A 24164-nucleotide genomic window follows, 5' to 3' on the forward strand; every position below is an offset into this window, starting at 1 on the left:
AAATAATCCCGAAAGAAACTGTACCTGATGGTCACAGACGGGGGCGATCACTTTAACGGGCCGTTGTTCCCAGGCCCCGGGGCCGGGGCAGGGCTCCCCACACGCGAGGCAGAGATATCGCTTGCGCCGAGGGATTTGCACGTGGGACGCCCTCTTAACGGGGACGCTCTGGTGTAATGAGCTTTTAATTAGGTCGGCGTCGTGCCTGACCCCACTATACCGCGAGCCTCCCCCCACCCCCGGCACAGGCGCAGATAAGTCCTGGAACCCTTCCCGGCATGCCTCGGGCGAGCGCTGCATCCCAGCATGCCCCTGGCCACCCACCTTCCCAGCATTCCTTGAGCGGCCCCTCCTCCCACCTCGCCCGTTTCTCCCCGTTTATGGCCTCCCTCCGACCTGCACCCTCTCCTCCTTCTCGCTCTCCTTCCTGCACCCCTTCCCAGTTCACCTTTCCTTTGTTCAGAATATCGTATTTGAGGCACACGTGTGTTTAAAAAGCAGGACAAAACAGACCTCGGGTCATCTAGCCCGCAAAATTTCATGAATACACAGGGGCAAGCTTGGCTTGACATCGATATTGCTCAAAAATATGCTTTTCTCAAGTGAACCGCACTCCTAGTCTCCACCCCTGTCCTGACGTCTACATTCCCAGGAAGTATTAGGAAGATGTAAAAGGTAGAAGAAGGAACAGGATGAAATCTTTCTGCACTTCTACCCTTACATAAATTGCAACCACCTTTAAATGTTCTCTTTGAAATCCTGTCCAGTGAAGACCCTGAGGAGTCATCAGGGAAGTAGAAGTTAGGAAATCCAGCTTCTATTTTGAGTCCCTCTTGTTAAAAAGGGAAGGACTTGGGGCGCCTGGGTGGCTCAGTGGTTGGACATCTGCCTTTGGCTCAGGGAGTGATCCTGGGTCCAGGGATTGAGTCCCACATCGGGCTCCCTGCGTGGAGCCGGCTTCTCCCTCTGCCTGTGTCTCTGCCGCTCTCGTGTCTCATGAATAAATAAATAATCTGATAAAAAAAAAAAGAAGAAAGAAGGAAGGAAGGAAGGAAGGAAGGAAGGAAGGAAGGAAGGAAGGAAGGAAGGAAGAAAGAAAGAAAGAAAGAAAGAAAGAAAGAAAGAAAGAAAGAAAGAAAGAAAGAAAGAAAGGAAGGAAAGGACTAAGTATCCAACATTGACCTAATGTCACCTGCTGGGAAGAGTCTTGGGCATTGAAGGTGCCTTATCTGCGGCTGTCACGTTAGAGCCTCAACAGTAATGATTTACATTTGTTTTGCTCTTTACCAAGTCTTTAAAATGAAATTCAGATTAGTTTATCACTGAAGAATATCGAACCCTTTGGTTAAAAGGAGCATTAAGTTCAGAGAAAACAGATCCAGACATCTTAAAGTATATTCATGAGAACAATATTAGTAACAGCTAATATTTATTCAATGCTTATTAAGGGGCAACTGCTCTAACTGCTTTAGGATTCTGCATAATTTGTAAAATGTTTACCGTGTAAGCTTACCTAATTCTTGCAGTTAATGATGGTGGCAGTTGCTAAGCTGTAGGCCAAGTTATTCCTTTCATTCATGGTCTAGAGAGAGATGACACGGGCATGTTGAGTCACTCAAAACAGGCTCAAACCACCCCAAGGAGTTTGCCTGATGAAAGGTTTTCTTTTCCTTCAAAGCCACTTCCTGTGTCACATGACCTGTATCACTCCAAAGATAATAACACTGCATGCTTCCAGAACACTTTTATCCAAAGATCTCAAAGCATTTTCAAATGTTAATTAAGCCTTCACCATCCTGGAAGATAGCAATGCCAATCTTGCTGTTTAAATACTGTATTCCAGAACACAGGTTGTTCTAATCACTAAGAGGGAAAATGGAAGCCTCTCCAGGCAAATTCAGTGCATAAGCCACCACCCAAAAGCTTGCAACACCCCAAATTCTCCTACCTCTCCTGGGAAACCACAGGAGACATAGCATCTCTATTCTAAATTGTTCCCTGCTCCCCCTGATTGTTTCCACTGGAAGAACCACATCCAAAAGGAAGAAGAAGGAGAAGGAAGGAGAAGGAGAAGGAGAAAAGAAGAAGAAGAAAGAAGAAGAAGAAGAAGAAGAAGAAGAAGAAGAAGAAGAAGAAGAAGAAGAAGAAGAAGAAGAAGAAGAAGAAGAAGGAGGAGGAGGAGGAGGAGGAGAAGAAAATAAAGGCTTTATAATAGTTCTACTTTGATAGGGATAGAAATGTAGGTAGAAATATGTGCAGTGTATATCTGCAAATATATACACATTCTCAACAAACAACTGGATTCCTTTGTTACATGGTTTTTCATTTATCATGATGACCAGAAGGGGGAAAAATTAACCAACTTTTCCCAAGGCTTCAATATGACTGTTCAGACCACAGTTAATCTGCCTTCCTATTTCACAGGGATCCTGGACTGCTCTGATACAGTCAGAGAGCAGTCAGATTTCAGGCACTTTATGTATCCTTTAGCCTGGATAAAGGAAGGCCATGCGGCAACCAACGTCCTTCAAGATCTGCCTTGTCTCCTTTCCAGTTTCATCTTCCTCTACTCTGCATCTTCCTCTACTCTGTTTTTTTCTCTGTCCTTCCAAGGGGCCAAAGTTTTTTTTTTTCTACTCCAGGGCCTTTGCACAAGATTTTCCCGTGGCCCAGAATGCCTTATCTCCTATTCTTTTTTTTTTTTTAAGATTTTCTTTATTTATTCATGAGAGACACAGAGAGAGGGGCAGAGACATAGGCAGAGGGAGAAACAGGCTCCCTGTGGGGGGCCAATACAAGATTTGATCCCAGGACCCGGGATCATGGTCTGAGCCAAAGGCAGATACTCAATCGCTGAGCCACCCAGGCACCCCTCTCCCATTCTTAATAAAACTGCCACTCTTAGTTTCCAGATTAAAGGTCACTTCATCAGAGAAGACTTGCCTTTCTATTATTAAATTAGCCTCTGTTATTCTGATGACAGACTGTTTGGATTATAATATAATGATATTTTCTTTGTTTGGTGCCTCCTTTCTAGATGATAAACTCCATGAAAACAAGGACTGTGTCTTTTCTGTTCACCACTGCATAACTCATGCCTGGCACTTTGGATGCTCTCAGAAAATATCTGTTGAATAAACTTATGAATGATTCTTTTTTTTAACTTGGTTTAAAAATCACATTTTTCTCTTGAAGTGATATTATATAGGATCTAGGGGACAAGAGAGAAATGGGTGTCAGAAGTTTGGTTGTCATCATTTAAGTTCTTAGTTTCTTTCTATCAAAATTGGGAATAGCAAACAATCTTAGAACTATTTGAGTAAACATGATTTATAATATATACTAAGCAAAGTAGGTGTTTTATACCTATATAATCTTATTTACCACTCACAACAACCTTAATGGATGGTTGTTCCATTTTGTGGTCATGAGGACTAAGTAATTTGCCCATCTCTCTAAGTCTCCTCATTCCAATTATTCATTTATTGAGCACTCACTGTTTGCCAGGCACTGCAGGGATAGAGCAGTGAACAACAAACACAGTAATGGTCTCCTAATTGGAGCTTTTGTTCTTGATCCTCCACAGCAATAGCACAGAGCATTCTGGCATATAGTTGGTGCTCAATAAATATTTAAACAGTGTGAATCAGGTTTAAAAAAAAAATTCGAGAACTATGATTGAATCCCTTCAGAGTTTGAAAGGTCCCACAATACTGCTACAATACTGGTGCTCATTACATGACTTTCCCGGGGGAAATATGATTTGCTGTTCATTCTGTAAAGATGTAAAGTGCAGAAAGAGGTCACAATCACTCCAATGTTCTAATAAAAAATACAATGATCGATGTTGAGAGTTTTAACTAATGGTGCCACATTGCAGCCAAAATGATCTTTCTCAAACACAAATTAGAAAATCAGATCGTGTCTCTCCTGTGATTTACTATCTTGTGGGGCTCCCCAATGGCCTTGGGATAGAGTCCAATCTCCCCATCTCCTTGATGTGGCTGACAAGAGCTTGACTCCCTCTTTGGAAACATGTCTCTTTACTGACTTCACTTGCTACTTTGCAGTCTTTGTAAGAAAAAAACAAAACATTTAACTCCTCCAACACCTCCAGACCTTGAACATGCTGTTCCATCTTTTAGTAACACCTTCCTGTATTTGCACCATCACTACCACTCTTTGCCTGTGTCAAGGAGGTTTATTTGTGTGTGAGATTTTTACTGGGAATTGCTCTTAGGAACAATACCTGTGAAGAGGGAGGGATGCAGAATTGGGCAGAAGGATAAAGTGAACTGCACTACAGGTTCAGCTGAGGACTCCACTGATCCCAGGAGGAGCTCTGGAACAGAGATGGTCCTTCAGCAATGTCCAAATTAAGACAAGAAGGTTGACCTTTTATCCCAGTTGCCCCTGGAAATAGGAATAACCTTGAGCAAGAAGATTTCCTTCAGCAAAGGGCAATATCTAGGGTAGGATCTCAGCTGAGAACCGTCAAAAAATAACACTACTGCCAACAGGAAAATGAGTGTCCCAGTCCCTAAAGAGGTACCTAGACAGCACATCATGACATCCACTGCAGTCTGGCTAATTCTGGTCATCTTTCTGGTCTCAAATATCTCTTCCTCTAGGAAGCCTCCCCTGACTCCCTAAGACTGGGAGAGATGCCCCTACAAAAGCACCTGTTGCTTCCCCCTTGCAGCATGCTTCACATTATATTATAATCATTTGTTTAGAGGCACCTGGGTGGCTCAGTCAGTTAAGAGTCTGCCTTCAGCTCAGGTCATGATCTCAGGGTCCTGGAATGGAGCCCTGTGTCGGGCACCCTGCTTACCGGGGAGTCTGCTTCTCCCTTTCCCTGTTCCTCCTCCCCACAACTCATGCTCTCTCTCTCTCTCAAATAAATAAATCTTTGAAAAATAATAATTTGTCTGTATTCCCCCAGGAAAGTATAAACCACATTTTAAAAAGACAGGTGGATCCCTGGGTGTCTCAGCGGTTTGGCGCCTGCCTTTGGCCCAGGGCGCAATCCTGGAGTCCTGGGATCGAGTTCCGCGTCGGGCTCCTGGCATGGAGCCTGCTTCTCCCTCTGCCTGTATCTCTGCCTCTCTCTCTCTCTCTATGTCTATCGAGAATAAATAAATAAAATCCTTTTTAAAAATAATAAATAAAAATAAAAAGACATAGTGTTTATCTTATTAGCATTCTATCTACCAATATATAAATAATCACAAACAAATTTTAAAAATGAATGACAAAATAAAGATTCTATTTTGGTTTTTTAAAAATTGTTACACAAACACCAAAAAAGCCTGAAAGATCATTCACCAAAATATGATCCATTGTGGCAGGATGATGTGTGATTTTTATCTCCTCCACTATGTATCTAAATTTTTAAAAGCACATTGACCTTTTAAATTTTTTAAAAGGTCATAATCATTTTGAAGAAAAAAATGACTCTTACTATAATAATAACTAGTATCAATAGACTCATCCTATAAAGTCATTATTTTATACTATAATTTATAGTTCATAAAGCAATTTTACATAAATTATTTTGTTCAATATTGACCAAAAGTCAACAAGAGAAAAAAGGCCAGTATCAAATTCTGATTCCTACTGGATTGCAAAATAAAGCCAACCCTCACAATCAGGAATGAGAGAATGTACCCTCACAGCCTGGGAACCTAGCTATCTAACATTTCTTCTTCTCCAACATGTTCATTTTTGATGAGGTCTTGCCAGGCTTTGGGGAACACAGTGATATTGGAAGACCATATATAATGCATCCCTCCCTATCTTCCTTGAGTCTCACTGGCTACATTCTCTCTCCTCACTTTTCTCTCCCTCCCTAGTCCTATTCATAAAGGAGAATAAAATGCCTCTCCCATGGCCTTATTTTCATCATTTGTTTCCACAAGCCTAATCTACAAGGCCAGCTAGAGTTGAAAGCCCTGTTTTCCCCTTCCATCTCATGTCCCTCTTCTCTCCTATAATGATAACACTTCACATATGTATAGCACTTTCCAGAAGGCTTCCGCATACATCACTTCCCTGGATCTTCCCAACAAACCTTTGAGGTCTGCACATCAGATACTGTTACCCCATTTTAGAGATAAGGAAACCAAAACACAGAGAGGTTACATGACTTGCCAAAAATCACAGTTAGTTAAAGATAAATACAGGACTAGAATCTGGGTCCTTACAGAAAAGCCCAGAACCCTTTGCATTTTTGCTTTGATCTTCTAGTCTAGCGTCTGACCCATTGATAGGGCCCTGCAGAATCTAACGCTGGTTACAAACTAACATGCAAGCAAAATTATGGGTTCAATTTCTGAGCAGGCCAGTTGTGATGCTTGCATTGGAGTGGGCTAATGCATGGAGACAACGTGCAAATGAAGGACCTAAGATACAAAAGTGACCAATGGAGAGTGTGTAGATGATTTAGCTCAATTCCATCACCATGGTGAGTTAAACACCTGAATTACCTATTCTTTTAAGCCCACATAAATATATAAAATAACTATTTCTATAAATAGACTATACAAATCCATGTTTCTGTAATTGTCACTTTCTGTCATCACAGTTTTCTTGGGAGTGTCCCAATTTATACCTATTGCTATGGTGCAATTAGAGGCTCTCCCTTTCTCTTTAAAAAAAAATGTCCCAGAGTAGAAGATAATTTATATGGTCATCTCATATACTTTTTACAGAGAACAAATGTGCAACTTCAGTAGACAGCGAACAGTATTGATTTTCAAAGTGGCAAGCCCCAAATGTTGTAGGAAGGGTTGCCGTTATTGAAATACACTGCTGGAAACCTTCCCAGTGTTAAATGGCCTTTGCTAAAGACACAGTAAGACACACACCCCTTTGTGTTCTGTTGGGCTCAAGTTTTAAAATGTAGTGAAATTCTGGCTAGCTTCAATCCATTTGCTAAATGACTCTGGTTTTCCTGCACCTCATTCCCTCACCTGATATTATACCTTTGTCTCATTGCTTATCAGAAGTGTCTCTTTCCACATTCATTTTTAACACTGAGAAGAAACAAATTAGAATTCACATTTTTTGGCTTAAAATTATAATGCCTCCTACATTTCCCAAAGGAATCCTGCCAAGAGAATGGCCTAGAACAATAGCTGTTTGCCAAAAGTAAGAGGTAAGATTTTCACAGTAATTCCAACCCAAGCCTTTGAGCTTTTTTTTTTTCCTCCCATCCAAAATATGGGGAGAATGCCTGCTCTCCAGTTGCTGAAAAACCAGAGCAGATGCTGTAACTCACACAACTGATGAACAATGTATGTTGCTTTCCTTTGAAATCCTAGTCCTGCCTCAACGGTACAGACCTGGTCCTCCCTCTCAGGAAGCTTACAATCTTGTTCCAAAGGACAGATACAAGATAACACATAATTAAATGCTAAGAGTGTACATTCAAAAAGCAATATGTGTCAGTCTAAGGAGAAAGTGGTATGAGTTGGAGTAATAAGCAGATAAGTAGTGTTCATATTTTTCCTAAGGGACATCTTATAGACACATCAAGAAAAATATCTGAAGGGTATATGGCCACTTTCTCAAGGTCTCCATGGATTCCAAATCAACGTTCAGCTGAACTTTTCTGAATTTTGGACCTGGGTACTAAATGACTCTGCCAGGCAGAGAACTGGCTGGCAACTTCATAGAAGTTTCTCCCTTTGTTATCAAATTTTTCTTTTATTTTTTTAGACTAATCCAAGTCACTCATCTGAGCAAGTGAAGATGGCAAAATCCATATTCTTTTGAGAGAGGTTTTTTTTTTTAAGATTTTATTTATTTATCATGAGAGACAGAGAGAGAGAGGCAGAGACACAGGCAGAGGGATAAGCAGGCTCCACGCGGGGAGCCCGATGTGGGACCCCAAGGTCATGCCCTGGGCCGAAGGCAGATGCTCAACCACTGAGCCACCCAGGCGTCCTAAGAGAGATTCTTTGGGCCCTTTTCACAAAGATTTGTCTTCCCCTATCATTGTAGCAAGCATAATCAGACTGCAGTTCTTTCTGCAGTATACATATATAAAGATTGTGTCTAAAAGACATGAGCAAACACATCCCAACCCATACCCCAGTAGAAAACAGACAGGAAAAGACAGACTAACCTCAGATTCTTTGAAGTGAGAATGTAGCTATTCCGTATCTCCTTTACAATCATTAATCATCCAGCATTACTGAGCACCTACTAGGTTCTCAAGCCAGGCACTATGATGAGATCTCTGCCCTGCAGGAATACCTGAATTGGGTGGAAAAGTGCTGTAATAGAGCCTGTAGCCAGACACTGGACTGGGCTCTTTATACAGGCTAATCCTGAAATTATCTTCCCGGTTAGCCCTATTTTACAGAGGAGAAAACAAATGCCTGGAGAAAATACTATGCCTAAGGTTGTAAAGTAGTAAAGTAGGAATTCAACCAGGGTTTCGGGGTTTCAAAGCCTCTGCTCTTTTTACCATCCCATGTTCCCTTTGCTCTCATTCTAATTGAGAGCCCTGTTAGTTGGCACTGCTAAGACAGGGATCTGATATCTGGATGTTTTTTCCACCAGATCCTCCCAGAAGAAGATGTCCTAACTTCAGTGCAACAAAAAACCTGAGTGATAACATCAGATTTTGCCAGAATGGAGTTACATCCTGGCTGTCATACAGAAACCAAGGCCTCCGACAGTGAGCACACTATTATGTCACATTCTTTCAACAGCTCCAGGAGAACAGAAGAAAACAATGATGTGGGTAATTTAAAATAATAGAGGTTTAAAAGAAATCTTCACATCTGTCTTTTGAATTAATTATATAATTATTTGAGTTCCTATCTTCCTTTTTCAAATGGTAAATTACGATTACTCTGTAGTTACTGGAACATTGAGTACTACAGTAAATCAGCCGAGAGAACGCTGGGCAGCTGAGGAAGAATTCAAGGCCCAGCTTTCATGATGCAAAATGCTGGTGGCATCAGATGGGTCACTAACTTGTCTGGCCCTCAGCTTCCTCAAGAAGAAAAAAAGGGGGTTAGGCTAGAAGCTTTATTTATTTATCCAGTAAATATTCTTTAGTAATACTCAGTCTTTGCCCTCAGGTTGTTTACAGTCTAGTGGAAGAGATAGAAAAGAGTACAAACTATTTTAATACAGCATGATAACTGTTACTAAAAGGTAACTGGAGGATGAGATGGGATTGCATAATTCATTTGTAGGGTACGGAGGAGGGTACACTGTAGAGACAGTGGCACCTAAAGCAGAGGCATAAAGAACCAAAGGCAAAGTGTGCATATGCAGGGGGGAGCAGGAGCAGTGACCCAGGCAGATAGAACAGTGAGGGCAGAGGCCTGCCAGGGGCTGCCATGGTCCCTTAGGAAACCACAACTCACCTTACTATGTCTGGTTTGTGCAAAGGCAGCTGAAAGTGGTCATACAGGAGATGCACAGGGAGTCAGGGGCCAGACCCATTACCAGTGGCCTTTTCACCAAAAGGAGTTTCAACTTGATTCACTTCTTCAGAAACTATTTATTGATCTTACTATGAGGCCGGCCTTTTTCTAGGTTCTGGGGTTATCAGAACAGTAACAAGAACAACAGGTTCCTGTTTTTACAGAGCAAAATAAGAATCCATTCAAGGGTTAAAGCAGGAAAATGACATGATCAGAGTTTTAGAAAGACCACGCTGGCTGCTGAGTAGGAATAGCTTGGAGAAGGATAGCTTCTTTCAGCTATAAAATTCTGGCTCCATGATTTAAAACTCAGGAAATAATAAATTATAAAAATCTCCGCGTTAATATTTATATTATACATGAATATCAAAGTATATTCTTTTTCATACAAATACAGAAATCTTTGGGTCACAGATTTCTTTGCAATTATTCAATAAATCGAGTGGGTTCTTTCCACTGCTCTATGCTCAGATATGGGAACATTTACTTATTTGGTAGAGAGGAAAAAGAGCCAACACATACTGCACCCTGAGGACGTACTAGAGGCAATGGGGAGGAGTAGGTATTAAGATAGCCCACTTTACAAATGAGGAATGCTGTCTCAAATTTCATCAACTCTAAATGTCATTTGGTGAGAACAGGGTAAAGCCAAGATTCAAATCTGATTTTCTGGTTGGTTTGTTTGTTGTACATCAAAGCCCCTACTGTTTTAGGTCCCAAAGCATAATTATAAGATAGTCACCATTCTCCCTGAGCTCTTGGAAGACTAGTAAAAAACTAACTTCTGGGTATCAGCTGGTCGGCTCAACATAGTTATTTTTCATGTAAACATGATCCATGTTCAAATAAATTACAAAACTCCTGATGTTCAGGGACCATGAGCATCTCAAAACCCTTCAGTGAGCTTATAGAAAGCAGAACTCAAATCTAGTCTATCAAGCCTATCAAATATTGAAAGCGGGAGTTTGAGGTATGGAGAAACATTTTTCTTAGAGTGGAGATGCACAGGTAGGGAAGAGAGAACCAAGCCTTGAAAAATATTTAGTAGTTCCTAGAAAGTTGTTTTCCAGTACAAGAAAGACTGCTTTCAAGCATAAGAATTCCCTGAGTTTCCTAAAAATAAACCAAAAATAAATAATGAAAACCACCTCAGGCCTCAGAGCCCATTTCTGCTCTGCTCACTTAGTGTTTCCTCTTCTCCTGGCACATTGGCTACCATCCCCTCCCTGTGGAATCCCGGATCTTATGCAGCAAGGCTGGGGGGCAGGTTTACAAGGCCTCCAGGAGCCTGGTGGCCTCCACACACTTCCTGGTCCCCACCCACCACCCCCAGATCTTCCGGAGTGTCCTGCTTCCTGTCCTGGAGCTAAGCCCCTTACAAGACTCACAGGAGGTAAGGGACGCTTGCTTTTCAAGCCCCTGAAGGTCTCTGTTTCCTTGCAAGTAAGACACCCACTGTAATTTATAAGTTAGCTATAACTGTTGAGTACAGGAAAGACTGAGCATCTTTTTTGTTCGTTCTGTTTGTTCTCATTTAAAGCATAGTATTCAAACACATCTGCTCACCCCCAAGTGTAGCACTTGCCAGTAATTTACCTAGAATTTCTAACCCCAGATTTTCTTTTTTTTAAAAAAGATCTTATTTATTTATTCACAAGAGACATAGAGAGAGAGGCAGAGACATAGGCAGAGGGAGAAGCAGGTTCCCCAAGGGGAGCCTGATGAGGGACTCCACCCTGGGACTCCGGGACCACACCCTGAGCCAAAGGCAGACACTCAACTGCTGAGCCACCTAGGCGTCCCTAACCCCAGATTTTTTTTTTGGACAATCCACACAGTACACACAGCCTTGTTCTTTCTTAAACTAGGTGTGCTAATCCCATTCCCCTTGCCAAGAAGTGTTTTTTGCAGTGAACATTAGCTGCAGCAGTTCTGATCAATGAGATGAAAGAAGTCTGCTAACAGGAAAGGAAGGTGTCTGAGAAAGGTTACCTTGCTGAAAAAAAAAGGAAAAGAAAGATAGAAGAAAAGAAGGAAGATGGAATGGAAGAAAAGAGGAGAAAAAAAGAGGCACCTAGAGGGAAGCAGCTCCTTCTTCCTCTAGGTCTGGTAACTGTAAACATTCTAACCATCTTGCAACCATGAAAGGAATCCATCTGAAAACAGAGCTGACATGCGCAGGGTCGCAGAGCAAAAAGATGGAAAGAACCTGGGTCTTTGCATTTACCAACCCTACCACTCTCTGACTACTGGGCCTCTTCTTATGTGAAGTAAGAACTTTTTCTCATCGTATAAGTCATTTTGAGTCAGGATTTCTGTGTGTCTGAAAATGGCCTACTCCACTCCAGAACTGATGAGTAGGACAACCTTATTAGTGTGGGATCAAAAAGCCAGGCATGGGAAGATTTAACAAGAAAAAAAGCTTTTGTGTCAAGGCAGTAGCAATTCTGAGTGCAGTATAATGTCTATCACTTTAATTTGTCTTCTGGTCCACCACCCACTGGGTTTGGGGATCATGAGTACATATTGAAAGAACCATTCATTTTTTTTTTTTTAATTCCATAAGCAGCATCCTCCTTCCCTTTAGGACCCAGTTTGACAGAGCATATTATGGAGGCAGATTCTTCCCGAGTTTAAAACCAAACATCTGCAGCATGGGAAGCTCTAGGGCTTCACTGTTTCCCTGCAGTGAGAACCACTAGTGTTCTGTATATATCCCCCAAGAGATGGTACTGAGAGTTAGAGAAGCAAAGGTGTCTATGGAGGCTGCAGGGCCTGGGGAGGTGGGGGAAGTCCCCTACCCCATCCCATGGCAGACATGATGTTCAGCAGAACAGGGCAGCACAGAAGCTGTCAGAGGACCATGGTTACCAGTGGCCCATGGCACTGCTTGACAGGATGGGCAGTGTTTACTTGTGAGCACCTGTGGGTTCTCCCTGAGATACTTAGGAGAACATTGCTGGGAACTGGGAACCTAGAGCCCTGTACCAATAGGTGAGAACAAAGGCAAGGGAAGGTTGAGTGACTGCTGTTTCTGTCACTTCATGCATACCCACAGGTGGCTGAGAAGAAAGTGAGTAAGGAGAGAGAAAGCCTTGGTGGCCCATTAGGAAAAGAGCCAGTCTAATATTTTCACAGAAGTTCCAGCAAAATAATGCATCAGAAGTTTAGATAGAGTATGAAAGTGCCCATTTTGAGTAGTTTTTCTTTGAGCCTGTCCAAGCAGGATCATACCCAAGCAGAGAGAAAACGGTAACATATGGAGAGGATAAGAATCTACTAACCAAATCAAACTTCAGATAATTCTGGTAACAGAAATCATTGCCTGAAACTTTACTTGACATTTTTAATCAGAGAAACCAAAAAGGGAAGCACTATTGAGATTCAGTCATAGAGGATTTTAAGTTGCACATATTTGGGACAAGTGATCTGGGACTATAACACCAGAAGAATTAAGGAATTAAGTCTCTCCAGAATTCACTTTGAATCTGTACTGAAACAATATCATGAGTATTGTGTTCCCAGATCTGCTTCCCTAATTGTCTCTCACCCATGTCACACAGGGTATGTGTGTGCCTTTAAAGACTCAAGGTCATGATAAACAGCTTACCATCTCTCACACTTGGCCTTCATGAACCTTCCCAAAGGAGAAATTAGGAGGTCAAAACCCATATTTGCCTAAACCTGGGACAGAGAGGGCCAGGTTTCTACAATCAAAAATCCAATGAACGAAGCGAAGAGGAAGAAACGTGATGCCATCAAGATGAGACTGCAACATGGTCTGCGATGACAAAAAACTAGTGACACAATTAGCAAAACCTTTTATCTTAATCTTTTTATCTTTCTAAATCTCTAAAATAAAAATCACACTACAAGGAAAGTTTAAGGTAAATGGGAAATAGTCTATTCATTTGGAAAATGTCCAGTCTGAAAAAAGCAGGTACAAATCATGGCATGGTCTAGAGCAAGTTTCTATTATATTTGTAAATGAACTTTTAAAAGGCTAATTCTTGGGATGCATGGGTGGCTCAGCAGTTGAGCATCTGCCTTCAGCTCAGGGCGTGATCCCAGAATCCAGGATCAAGCCCTATATCGGGCTCCTTGTGGGAAGCCTACTTCTCCCTCTGCCTGTGTCTCTGCTTCTCTCTCTGTGTGTCTCTCATGAATAAATAAATAAAATCTTTAAAAATAATAAAAATAAAAGGCTAATTCTGTAAGTACCTGCAATTATTCCAAAAAGAATTTTCTAGTCCCCAGCATTGGCTTATGGGGAGAGAGGCTTGGATCAGAGTTAGGTTCCAGCAGCTCAGTCAGGATCAGGCAGGACTGTTAGAGTCCAGGGGAGCAGGAGGCAGAGTCTGGGTGAAAGTACAGAACCATGTTCAAGAGATCATGTGGGGATAAAACCAGAAAAGTAGAATACAACACAAGATCAAGGGGCTGGCTCCAGGCCAGGAACAGGAAAAGAAGGCAGGCGAGTGAAGGACGAGAAAGGGGACAGACAGATAGGGTTCAAGGTAGTAGAGTTCGTGAAGTTTGCTGTGTAAAGATCAGGAGCCCAAAAGATTCTCTTAGCGGGTCTGGTCACATGCACTCACATGGTTGGCCTGACTTAAAGGAATAGGTAAAGGGAAGATGGAATGACTCAAGGGAAAATAAATTCCAGAATAACTCTGGCCTTTCTGTCTCCACTCTCAATCATCTTGACTCTCCATCTCACTTCTCATAAAATGTATGGCCAGCAAATAAGTCCTAAATATAGACAGGCATTGTATAAACAAATACATTTTTTAAAATGTAATTTGAGGAAGAGTTTCAAATATGTTGCGGGGAGGTTCAAAAGAAGAAAAAAGTCAATTCAAGTCTAGAAGAGAACAGAAGATAATATACTAAGATTTTTGAGAGCATCATAGGTGCCAGGCACAGATTCTCAGCACAGCCCTGAAATATTAGCCCTCATCATTATAGGAGGTAACTGAGATTCACGAGGTCCATCCCCAGATAGTCCGGGAGAGACAGATGCAAGGCCAAATACGACTCCAAAGCTTCCTCTTGAGAGAACCAGGGAAATCTCATTCTGGAGAAATGGTCTATGGTCTGAAGCTTGCAAGAGGGCTAGGAGAAGACAAAAGGGAGTTGCCAGAGTTAAGCATTCTAGGAGAAGAAACAAAATGAGCAAATGAGGACCTGTAGGAAAGGCAAATACAGTCAGAAAATGCAGAGCACAGTTAGTTGGAAATAGTCCATAACAATTAGAGCCACAGAAAAGAGCAGTGTAAGGGTCAGTTGTGATCAGAGCCTGGAAGCTCTTCCCCACAAATCCGTGGACCACCCTGCTGCTACCTTTGTGTTCTGCGGACACTACAGAGGGTGCCCTTGAGCAAATCACTGCAGGTCAAATGAAAGCTTGTACCTAGTTTTCTAGATGCCTCAACCTGCCCCAAATCATACACAAGGGCTCTCCTGGAGACAGGGGAAGACTAGAAACAAAGGCTCAACCTGGCAAACATCCAGAGGAGACCTCATTCTTGAGTTTTTACTGTGTGTTTTGTTTTCAAAGAATATTTCAGCTTCTGGAATATCACACTTATTTAAAATTCTATGATCTATAGTGATGAAACTCCTCTGTTCATCCCTGGGGCTCCCAGGCTGTCACATAAACTAGTGTTTTACTTCTAGCTTATACCTTAGAGAGTCTGGAGACTACTGGAGCTTTTACATGTGTCCCTGAGAGGGTCACTGTGTTGCCATCCCTCTGCAGGCTTCCTCTGCAGTCTGTGCCTCTGACCTCTGTGCTCATCTGTTTCCCATGATTCCTACTGGGCCCCAGGGCGGAGCAGTATAACATAGTACAGCATAATTCACTTTTATAGAGCATCCTTCATGCGAGCTATCACAGGGAGCTAATCAAATGCTGACGAGAAAGGGTCTGCTGCAGGATAAGATTTAAAGGGAGGAACTGATTTAGTAGCTCCGGGGGCAGAAAAGAAATTTCAGATAGATGGGCTAGGAGAAGGGATTAACAACCCCCGCTGTGGTAAGATGTGGGTGGAGGGAAGTGGTCAAGTCCAAGGCAAAGAACACAGAGGGGTCGAGAAGCAGCTGGCATCCCGAGAAAGAACTACCAGGACTTTCACAGGCAGAGGTGATGTGGATTTCATTCAGGAAAGTAAACAAGTCATTGGAAAGCCTTTAGGTCCAAGGAACAGAAACCTCAGCCCAAAATGATTTGAACAAGGAGTATTAGTATCTCCCATAACAAAATGTTATGCGAGATACTAAGAGACGGTGGCCAGGTTCATTTGGTGGTCCAACAACATCATCAAAGTCCCAGGTTCTTGTTTCCTTTCTGTTCTGAAGACCCTCGTGTGTCAGATTTGTCCTCACAACCAGTATTCCCCAGGTCACAGGAAGGCTGACACAGTTCCAAGCATCACATCTGGGTATGGCAACAGCTAGACAACAATAAGAAGCGACAGAAGGAAGAGAGTCTGTTTTCTGCCTGGTCCACTTTTAAGAATGAGGAAATTCATCCTAGAAGCCCCCAACAGTCTTAGCCCTAAGGACTCTTTGGCCAGCATTGGAGTCTCATCCCTTTTGAAAACAAACTCTAGCAAGGATAGGATCATCATGATTGGTTTAGACCAATCAGGATTCACTTACAAGTCACATAGGAGAAGGGTGGACTCCAAAATCAAGGCTTTGTCCATAAGGAAAAGGGAACAATGGCAACTGAGATGTCAACCCACTCTGTCTCACACAAAAGTACTGCAAAATGGGCATTGTGTCTGTTGACCCCTGGAGGAATAGCATATATCCAATACATAATTAACTACACAATTCAGATTAATTGTTTAGAATTTAGGAAGATCATAGTGCGGGGAGAAAACTCTACTGAGAAAGAAAATAAGAATCTCTAAGCATAAGGGCATATTAGGAAGAGTTAGGATTGGGGGGAGCTGAATTTTGGCTTCATTCTAGAGTGAAATTAAACATATTTAAAGATGGGAGGAAAGTATGTTTGGGATCAAGGATTTCTGTTCTTGGCAGATGAGGCATGGAAGGGGAAAATTTTAATTCTGAATTAAAGAATGTAATGGTAGAGTCAGAGCCTTTGAGAGCAAGAATCTCCTGTTTCTGGAGGGGAAAGGGAGATATGCAAGAATGCATAGCCAAATATCAACCCAGGGACATGCATATGAGAACTTCTGCAAAGTCCAAAGCAAAGGGCTGTATGAAACCCAGAGGAACAGGAGGAAGACACATTTTTGGTGAGTGTGGAACCAGCCTGAACTTTATGGGTTCTGAGTTTCTTACTAATACTGAAACTTTGGGGGGTTTGAGTTCATTTACTCTGCGCAAAAATCACTTTCCAAGTACCAAGAAAAAAAAAATTGGCTCCAAAGATTACTGAACACCAAACTAGCTCTTAAGAAACCACACAGGGATGAGTTAAGTGTAAATGAATCACAAACACACAGATTGAATTTCTCCTAAACTGCACCAGAGTTTAAAGGCCAAGGGAAAAAGCACTTGAGGCAAAAGACATTTTGGCTTTTGCAGAGCCTAAAACATTTTTAATGAGTTTGAATTCGTTCAATTAACTCAAGGTTCAGTTGAGCTCTTTCTTCCAAACCTGGTGTTCAGCCTAGCGATATATATATATATATAGTATACATATACTGTATATGTATTAAATATATATATATATATATATATATATATATATATATATATATATACAGCTGCTATTCTAGAGCTGCTTCACCTTAGAAAGGGAATTGCTTTTGTTTTTTTTTTTTTAATATCAGCTTCTTGATCCAATGCAATCAAAGGTAACTGAGACAAATATCATGACAACAACAAAATTATTTTTCCAACAGCCTGTAATATAAATGGTAGAACTCAAACGTCTGCACTCAGTTTGGGGTACAAGACTAACAACCGTAGCAAATATGACAGATAAACATAAAGCAGCTTCTTCTAAAACCTTTACATTTCCAATGCTAGTGAGTCTATAGCAGGAATTCTTGTATCTTCTGATCATTTGTGGGAAGTTATTATTGAGTGTGCGCTAGGGAGCAGGTACCATTGGAATAAATGATAAGGATGTAAAATTATCTTTATCAATTTACTTCTTGTTTGGATGAACATTACTTGGTAATTGTCATGATGAATTAATGCCACTCAGGTCACCCTCATACCCTCTCTTCCTCCTCTTTGGAGTAGGTGAATGTCCCCAAAAGTCTGTTTTATTTTATCTTGTATCTCTTACCTCTTAGCCATTCCCATATCAGACACTTTTTCTCAGATATAGACACATTCTCCTTAAAATGGATGCTCAAGGGGATCCCTGGGTGGCGCAGCGGTTTAGTGCCTGCCTTTGGCCCAGGGCGCGATCCTGGAGACCCGGAATCGAGTCCCACGTCAGGCTCCCGGTGCATGGAGCCTGCTTCTCCCTCTGCCTATGTCTCTGCCTCTCTCTCTCTCTCTCTGTGTGACTATCATAAATAAATAGAAAAAAAAAATGGATGCTCAAACACTGAGAAGATGAAATATCATTAATTCTCTTTCTTCTCCACTAGAATCCTCTAACTTTTGCCTTGCCTACCTCAGATAAAGCTCCTTCTATTCTCTATTTGATCTGTTCAAAATAGTACATAAATAACCATGGTTAAGTATTCCTCAGTGGTCTGGCTTAATCTAGGTGTAGAATCTAGAATAAATAGTTGGATCAAAGTAGAGATTCCACATCATTCAGGCAACTGCCCATTAATACAATTTCACGAAACTGAAATTGAGGTTAAGTTTTGCATTTGAAGTTATATTCCCTCAGGACTTAGAATGCAGACAGTCTGTACTGAACTATAGTTTTGTAATGATGCTCCCAATAAAATTCAAGCAATAGTAACATAGACATGTGTGTCTGTATCTTACTGAAGTTGAACACATTTGATGTCCTAGACACTGTGTGCTTATATCCCACAAGGACCAGTGTGATAGGTATGCTTACTGTCCCCACTTTACAAATGAGGAATCTGAATTTCAGAGAAATTAAGTAACTAAACCAGGTCATGCTGCTACGAAGTGACAGAGGCAGAATCTGAGGAGGTCTGTAGGAGCCCAGGTTTGATCTGTTAACTCCCACTTCTCACTGGCTCCAGTAAAAGCAGGGCAGGATCACTGCAGCTCTTTGGCTGGGGTAAGAATGCAAAAGCTAAAATTTTGTTTTGTTAACCTTAATTCAGTTAAGGGGAAGGAATGACACTTCAGGGAAAAGAACCCAAGTTTTTTTTTTTTTTTTCTTCAATTAAATTATATTTTACAAGAATCCCCAATGAAACCAGAGGGGGAAGAAAAACTTGCTTCTCCTTTATCCTTCCAACAAGTACCTAAAATGTCCCTCCTAATTCCTGACTTCAGGTGATGGCTTATGCAAGTATCATTAGAGTGCCTATCTTGTTAAAGAAAAAAACCTGATGACAAGTGCATTGGGCTTCCCTGCTTTGAAACAGAAGAGTTCCTTACAGCAGGAGACACTCACCACATCCAGTGGAAAAAAAATCACAGATCTTGAATTTTAATTTGGTTGTGTGTTTGGAGAAAGAAACAGGAAAAGAATATATGACAGACAAAGAGAAGACAACTGGTGAACTTATTTTCATTGCACAAGTCCTGGGAAATTTTCTCTGAGAGCCAGAATAAAGCATTCAGCTCCTCTGTCTCTTCTGTGGAAGACTCAAAATAGTCAATGCATTTCTACTCCCTTTCTTAAAGCCACTTCCTCCTCCTCCCTCTATCCACCCCCCACCCCAAAATAAAACTTTTTTCCCTCAGCCAACAAATTTTCTGGTCACCACAACAACAAGCAGATTCACAAAGCAAATGAGTAATTTGGAATGTGACAAGTATCCCATCTGACTCACAGAAAAAAAAAAGAAAAGGTGGCTGCTGCCAAAATGGAAATGCTTTCTGGAAAATTCTTGAAAATATTCCTAAAATCTCAAATTGGGCAAGTGAATACACCCTGAGGAAAACCTTGGAATTTCCCAAAACATAAACAAGGTAAAGTTTTTAAAAGTGTTAAAGTGATGGATATAAATATGCTGAGGTGTCTATATAAATTAATTTTCTTTTCTTTCTCTAATGTTTGCTTTTAACGCTTGAGCGACTGCTTTAAAAGTCCCTACCAGGCAGTGGGTAGAGATGGTCCCAGAATTTCCATACAGAAGGAAGGGGCTTATGGGAGATGATCTGGATATAAGAGCAGGTCGGGAACTTGAAGATGATCTAGCAGCTCATGGATTTTATTTAGATAGTACAATTATTATCACTGGGGTACTTGGAGAATGAGCTAATGAATGGCTAATGAAGATTAGAGTGAAACTAATATCTCTCATACACACTCCAAGCCACAGTAGTCAGCACTGCTAGTTGTCTACTTAGCATCCATGCCTACTTTCTTTCTCCCTGACAGAACACTGATTTTTGTTCAGTCAACTGCTAATGGTCTATACAGCCGTGATCCTTAGGGAAACATGGTCCAACACCAAATCCAAGTTGTCTAAGATAACTCTATGGTCCTTTTCAGGAATGTTTTAGAAATAAGCATATGACCTAACTCTCACCAACAAGATGTGAAAAGTTTGCTGGAAGATTCTAGATTCTATTTCCTCACTACTAAGCAAGACAGCCTCCTCTACCATGAGCACTGACCTGAGTGGACGTGACTCCCAGCTTGCTGCAGCAATCTTGCTACCAGCCTGAGGCTGTAGTCAACCCTGGGGCAAGCTGCTCGTGTTGATGAAAAGAACCTGAGATATTGATAGCATCATTGGCCTCTGAAGCAACATACCTACGAGACCACCTTATCCCTGGACTTCTTGTAATGTGAAGCAATACATCTCCATAATGTTTAAGCTAGTTGACTCAGAGTTTTCTGCCTGTGGTAAACAACAGGAAGTCACATAGCTGCCCCCTGTACCACCACCTGTTGACATAGACAATGGCTTAGAGGCTAGAGGAGCTTCAAGATGTTCATCCAGAATTCAGAGACATAAATCACAAACTCACGTCCCATGTAAGACCTATGAATGGCTCATTCAGAGTGGACAAATCATGCCATGTTACACTGCATTTATGCAGTATGCCCATTTTGGTTAGATTTGCAAGAGTTGCTCTTTTCTTGATACTGTATCAAAACTTCAGGAATAAAAAAATTGCAGTCATATTATTATAGAAACAGGCACTTACTTTCTCCATCAGTCCCAAGATAAAATGTTTCTTTATCTTTTTGATATATTTATTATTCACACGTCTCAGATCTACTCAGAGTAGGAAAAATACAAAAGGGGATGGAGAGAAAGTCAGAATCAGTGAGAGCAGCTCGCCCTTGCACTGAAAGAAAGTTGATGTAGTGGGAATAGGAGTGATATTTTTGAAAAATGCTAAGTGCTTGTTTTGTTTTGTATTTCCATGTATTTTACTTCTCCTTAGTAAGTATAAAGCATCCACCTGCTCTTGTGGTGAAGTAGGATTGGCAGGGAAGTAAAGAACAATAGAGAGTTAATATTCAATATTTAACTTTTAGAATAGGATTCCAAATAAGGCAATAGATTTAAAAGTCATTTCATTAAATGAGGACTTTTTTAAAGTTTTATTGTAAAATATTTTACACATATAGACGATATAATGACATCATAAATATCTTTACATCCATATACAAAGTAAAAAATTCTTAACATTTTTCCATATTTGCTTTGGATCTTTTTTAAATAAAACGTAAGAGATATCTCCTCAAGCCCATTCTTCTCTGCTCTGATCAGTGGATCTTTTTGCAGTCTTTTACCATCTATGTACATACCTACACCAGTATCCTTTATTACTTTGTATGCCTTTAAATATTCCATGAATTGTAAACAGTGTACAATTTCAATTGAAATTCTTATGTTTCTTTAATCACTAATCATTATTCCTCTGAGATTAATGAAAAATGATAGATGTAGCTATTTTCATTCAATTCATCAGCTTTATAATGTATTCTAATTTACTCATCCTCCTATTAATGGGTAGATTGCTTTCAGTTTTTCATTATTCAAACAATGCTTCAAGGAACATTTTTGCCTCTCTCTAAACATGAGTGAAGTTTTCCCTTTGATGTGTAGATTGAATCACAGGAAATTGTCAATATTCAACCATTCTGACCTACAAAATGACAGATTAATATGGCTCAACCCAGGGGTGCCTGGATGGTACAGTCACCTGAACATCCCACAGTTTTGGCTCAGGTCATGATCTTGGGGTCATGAGATCTAAACCCACTCTTGCTCATGTTCTTTCTCTCTCTCAAATAAATAAATCTCTAAAAAAATATGTGGCTCAACCTACTATGTACCTGGAAATGAAAATGCTGGTTGATAGGATATAAATGTCTTCAACTCAACCAGCTATAGTCAAATTTGGGAAGATGATTTTCTTAAATACTTATGTAATCAACATCCAAGTCTTGAACACTCAGTTCACAGTTTATTCCATAGAGAAAGTAGGTCTTCTACCTTTGAGAGAGAAGGATAGGATAAAGAGAAGAACCTGGGAGTTCCCATGTAACTATGTCATCTACCAAACCTTGGAGAAGATGTTATGCTTCATTTCAAACCCCCAAAGTTTCCACTATTCCCCAAGGCTAAGGCATCATGGATGACTGAAAAAATTTGGTACACTATCCTAGGAGATCTGTTCGATGAAGTTTGAGCTTGTCTTTAAGAAGCAGCCCAAGGGGATATTTAGAACCACAAATTATCTACAGTTAAAATAGCAATAGCTTCACTTGTGGTTCTCTTTTCTTAACTAGAATCAGAAAAGATGGGCCGTGGTGAGAGAAGGATAGAGGAATGTGTACAGATTCTTGAATCAGTTCAATTTCTGAACACAAGGAATAAAAGTTTGTTTCTTAACACAGGATAAAATGGGCTGACTTTAGCTTTCTCAAATGTGTGTATCATTCCTATAGATGACTTGGTAATTAAACTCTGGAGGTCTCCACTGTAAATTATCATGTAACTTGTACTCCTATAATAAATAAGCACCACTTGCCTTGTAAACACTATTGACAGTGCTTACAGCTTGCCATATCATTAAAATGCCAACACCCAGTTATCAAATATGATATCTGGATGCTTAAGTTCATTTTTAATGATTGGAAATGCCCCGACCACCATTCATCAACAAATATTGCCCCAGTAAACACAATGCTCAGTCCTGGATCCTTGTGGAATTCTTTAAACATTTTACTTAGTTCTGGAATCCTGGATAGAATTCCTCAGATATTTTTTTTTTCCAGATGACTGACATTTGGGAATTTTCTTTATGGCCTCACTAAGTTTTATCTGCCTTTTATAGGTAAATTACGAGATTAGATCTAATATACTTAGCATTTTGCTACAGTAACAAACAATCTCAATACATCAGTGGCTTACAATGAATATATCTATCTTGCTCTTTTTTCATGAGGTCTGTGGGTTAGCTACAGTTCTTCTGGTCTCTGCTCAGCTCTACGCCCACTCATCTTCACTGACCAGAGCACTGGCATGTCACAGGATCAAGCTCAAAGTCATGAATCAAACAAGTATGCTGGAGGCAGGGGCAAATCACACACCACAGGAAGAGGAATGTAGATTCCTATGACAGGGAGGGGATGAGTTGTGGTGAATGATAATCCAGTATACCACAAATTTTCCGAAAGTTTCCTTGGCCAATGACAAAAAAAAAAAAAAAAAAAAAAGGAAAAAAAAAACACAATGTAAATTGGTGCACATTAGCAAAAAATTGAACTTTGAAGTCACATCAAATCTGACACATTCAGTGTAAGTACTACAAGGCCCTAAGGAGAAAGTCAGCAGCTGCTGAAAGTTCTTACTTCAATTCTCCCCTTTGATTCACTATGTGCTTTTTCTTTCATTAAAAAAGTATGAGCAACAAAGAACTTGCTCTTTAAGAGCATAAAGAATATGGTACTTTACTTGCTCAAAACATTTTCCCGTATTCTCTTCTGGATTTACCTTCAAAAGATATAGTCTCTTTTTCATGAATCATCACATTGTGGGAAAAAAAATGTTTCTTTTTAGAGTTAGATATCTAAAGAATTCATTCGCTATCAAGTCTTATGAATCAGGTAAATGAATGGTCAAGGTGTAGAACCGAATTAGGGTGAGCAAAAACAAAGTGCCAGCCTAAAGCAGTCACAGGTTTCTTGCATGCTCAATTACCTTCAGGTTATTATAGTAATTTCAAATAGGCATTTCTAAGAATGTTCTCTTTAATAGTAGCATCATTAGTATAAACGCATAGTCTCTTAAGGTGATACTTTAAAACAAAACTCACTTGATGATGCAAGTTCTGACTTTTGTTGTTTTGTTTTGCCTTTTAGATTCTCATTCTCTAGTCTTGCCCATATGTATTTCATGGCTATGATCTGTAATAACATATTTAGTATTTGTTTCTGTCTTCCACAGCAAGCCAACCCATGCTATCCAGGCTGCCAAGGAAAGTTCTGACAGCCTGTGATGATCACTGTATTATGCTCTTTTCTACAGAGATACAAAGTCAGTTCTGGTCCTTGGCCAGTTTTCATAAACTTGTTACATTCCATCTGTGAGTCTACACAGGTACTTTAAGCTGATACCCTTTTCAACACTAGGCAAAGAGAAACTGATAATT

General features: G+C 40.5%; 1 protein-coding gene across 48 annotated transcripts in view; it reads right to left on the reverse strand.

The window, feature by feature from the left end:
• The window catches only part of BMP4 (bone morphogenetic protein 4), a 348264-nt gene that overhangs the window by 185028 nt on the left and 139072 nt on the right, over positions 1–24164 (reverse strand). For 45 of the 48 annotated variants that reach the window (XR_007412341.1, XR_007412338.1, XR_007412336.1 and 42 more), the window contains one exon: positions 1514–1582. The exons of 2 other annotated variants lie outside the window; for them this stretch is intronic. The gene's annotated coding sequence lies outside the window, so the exon portion shown is untranslated. Of the gene's footprint in view, positions 1–24; positions 281–1513; positions 1583–24164 lie in introns of those variants that run through there. One more of the 48 variants, XM_025443595.3, reaches the window with a different exon arrangement.

The sequence above is a fragment of the Canis lupus genome, chromosome 8 (assembly GCF_003254725.2).
Source record: "Canis lupus dingo isolate Sandy chromosome 8, ASM325472v2, whole genome shotgun sequence".
Taxonomy (NCBI): domain Eukaryota; kingdom Metazoa; phylum Chordata; class Mammalia; order Carnivora; family Canidae; genus Canis; species Canis lupus.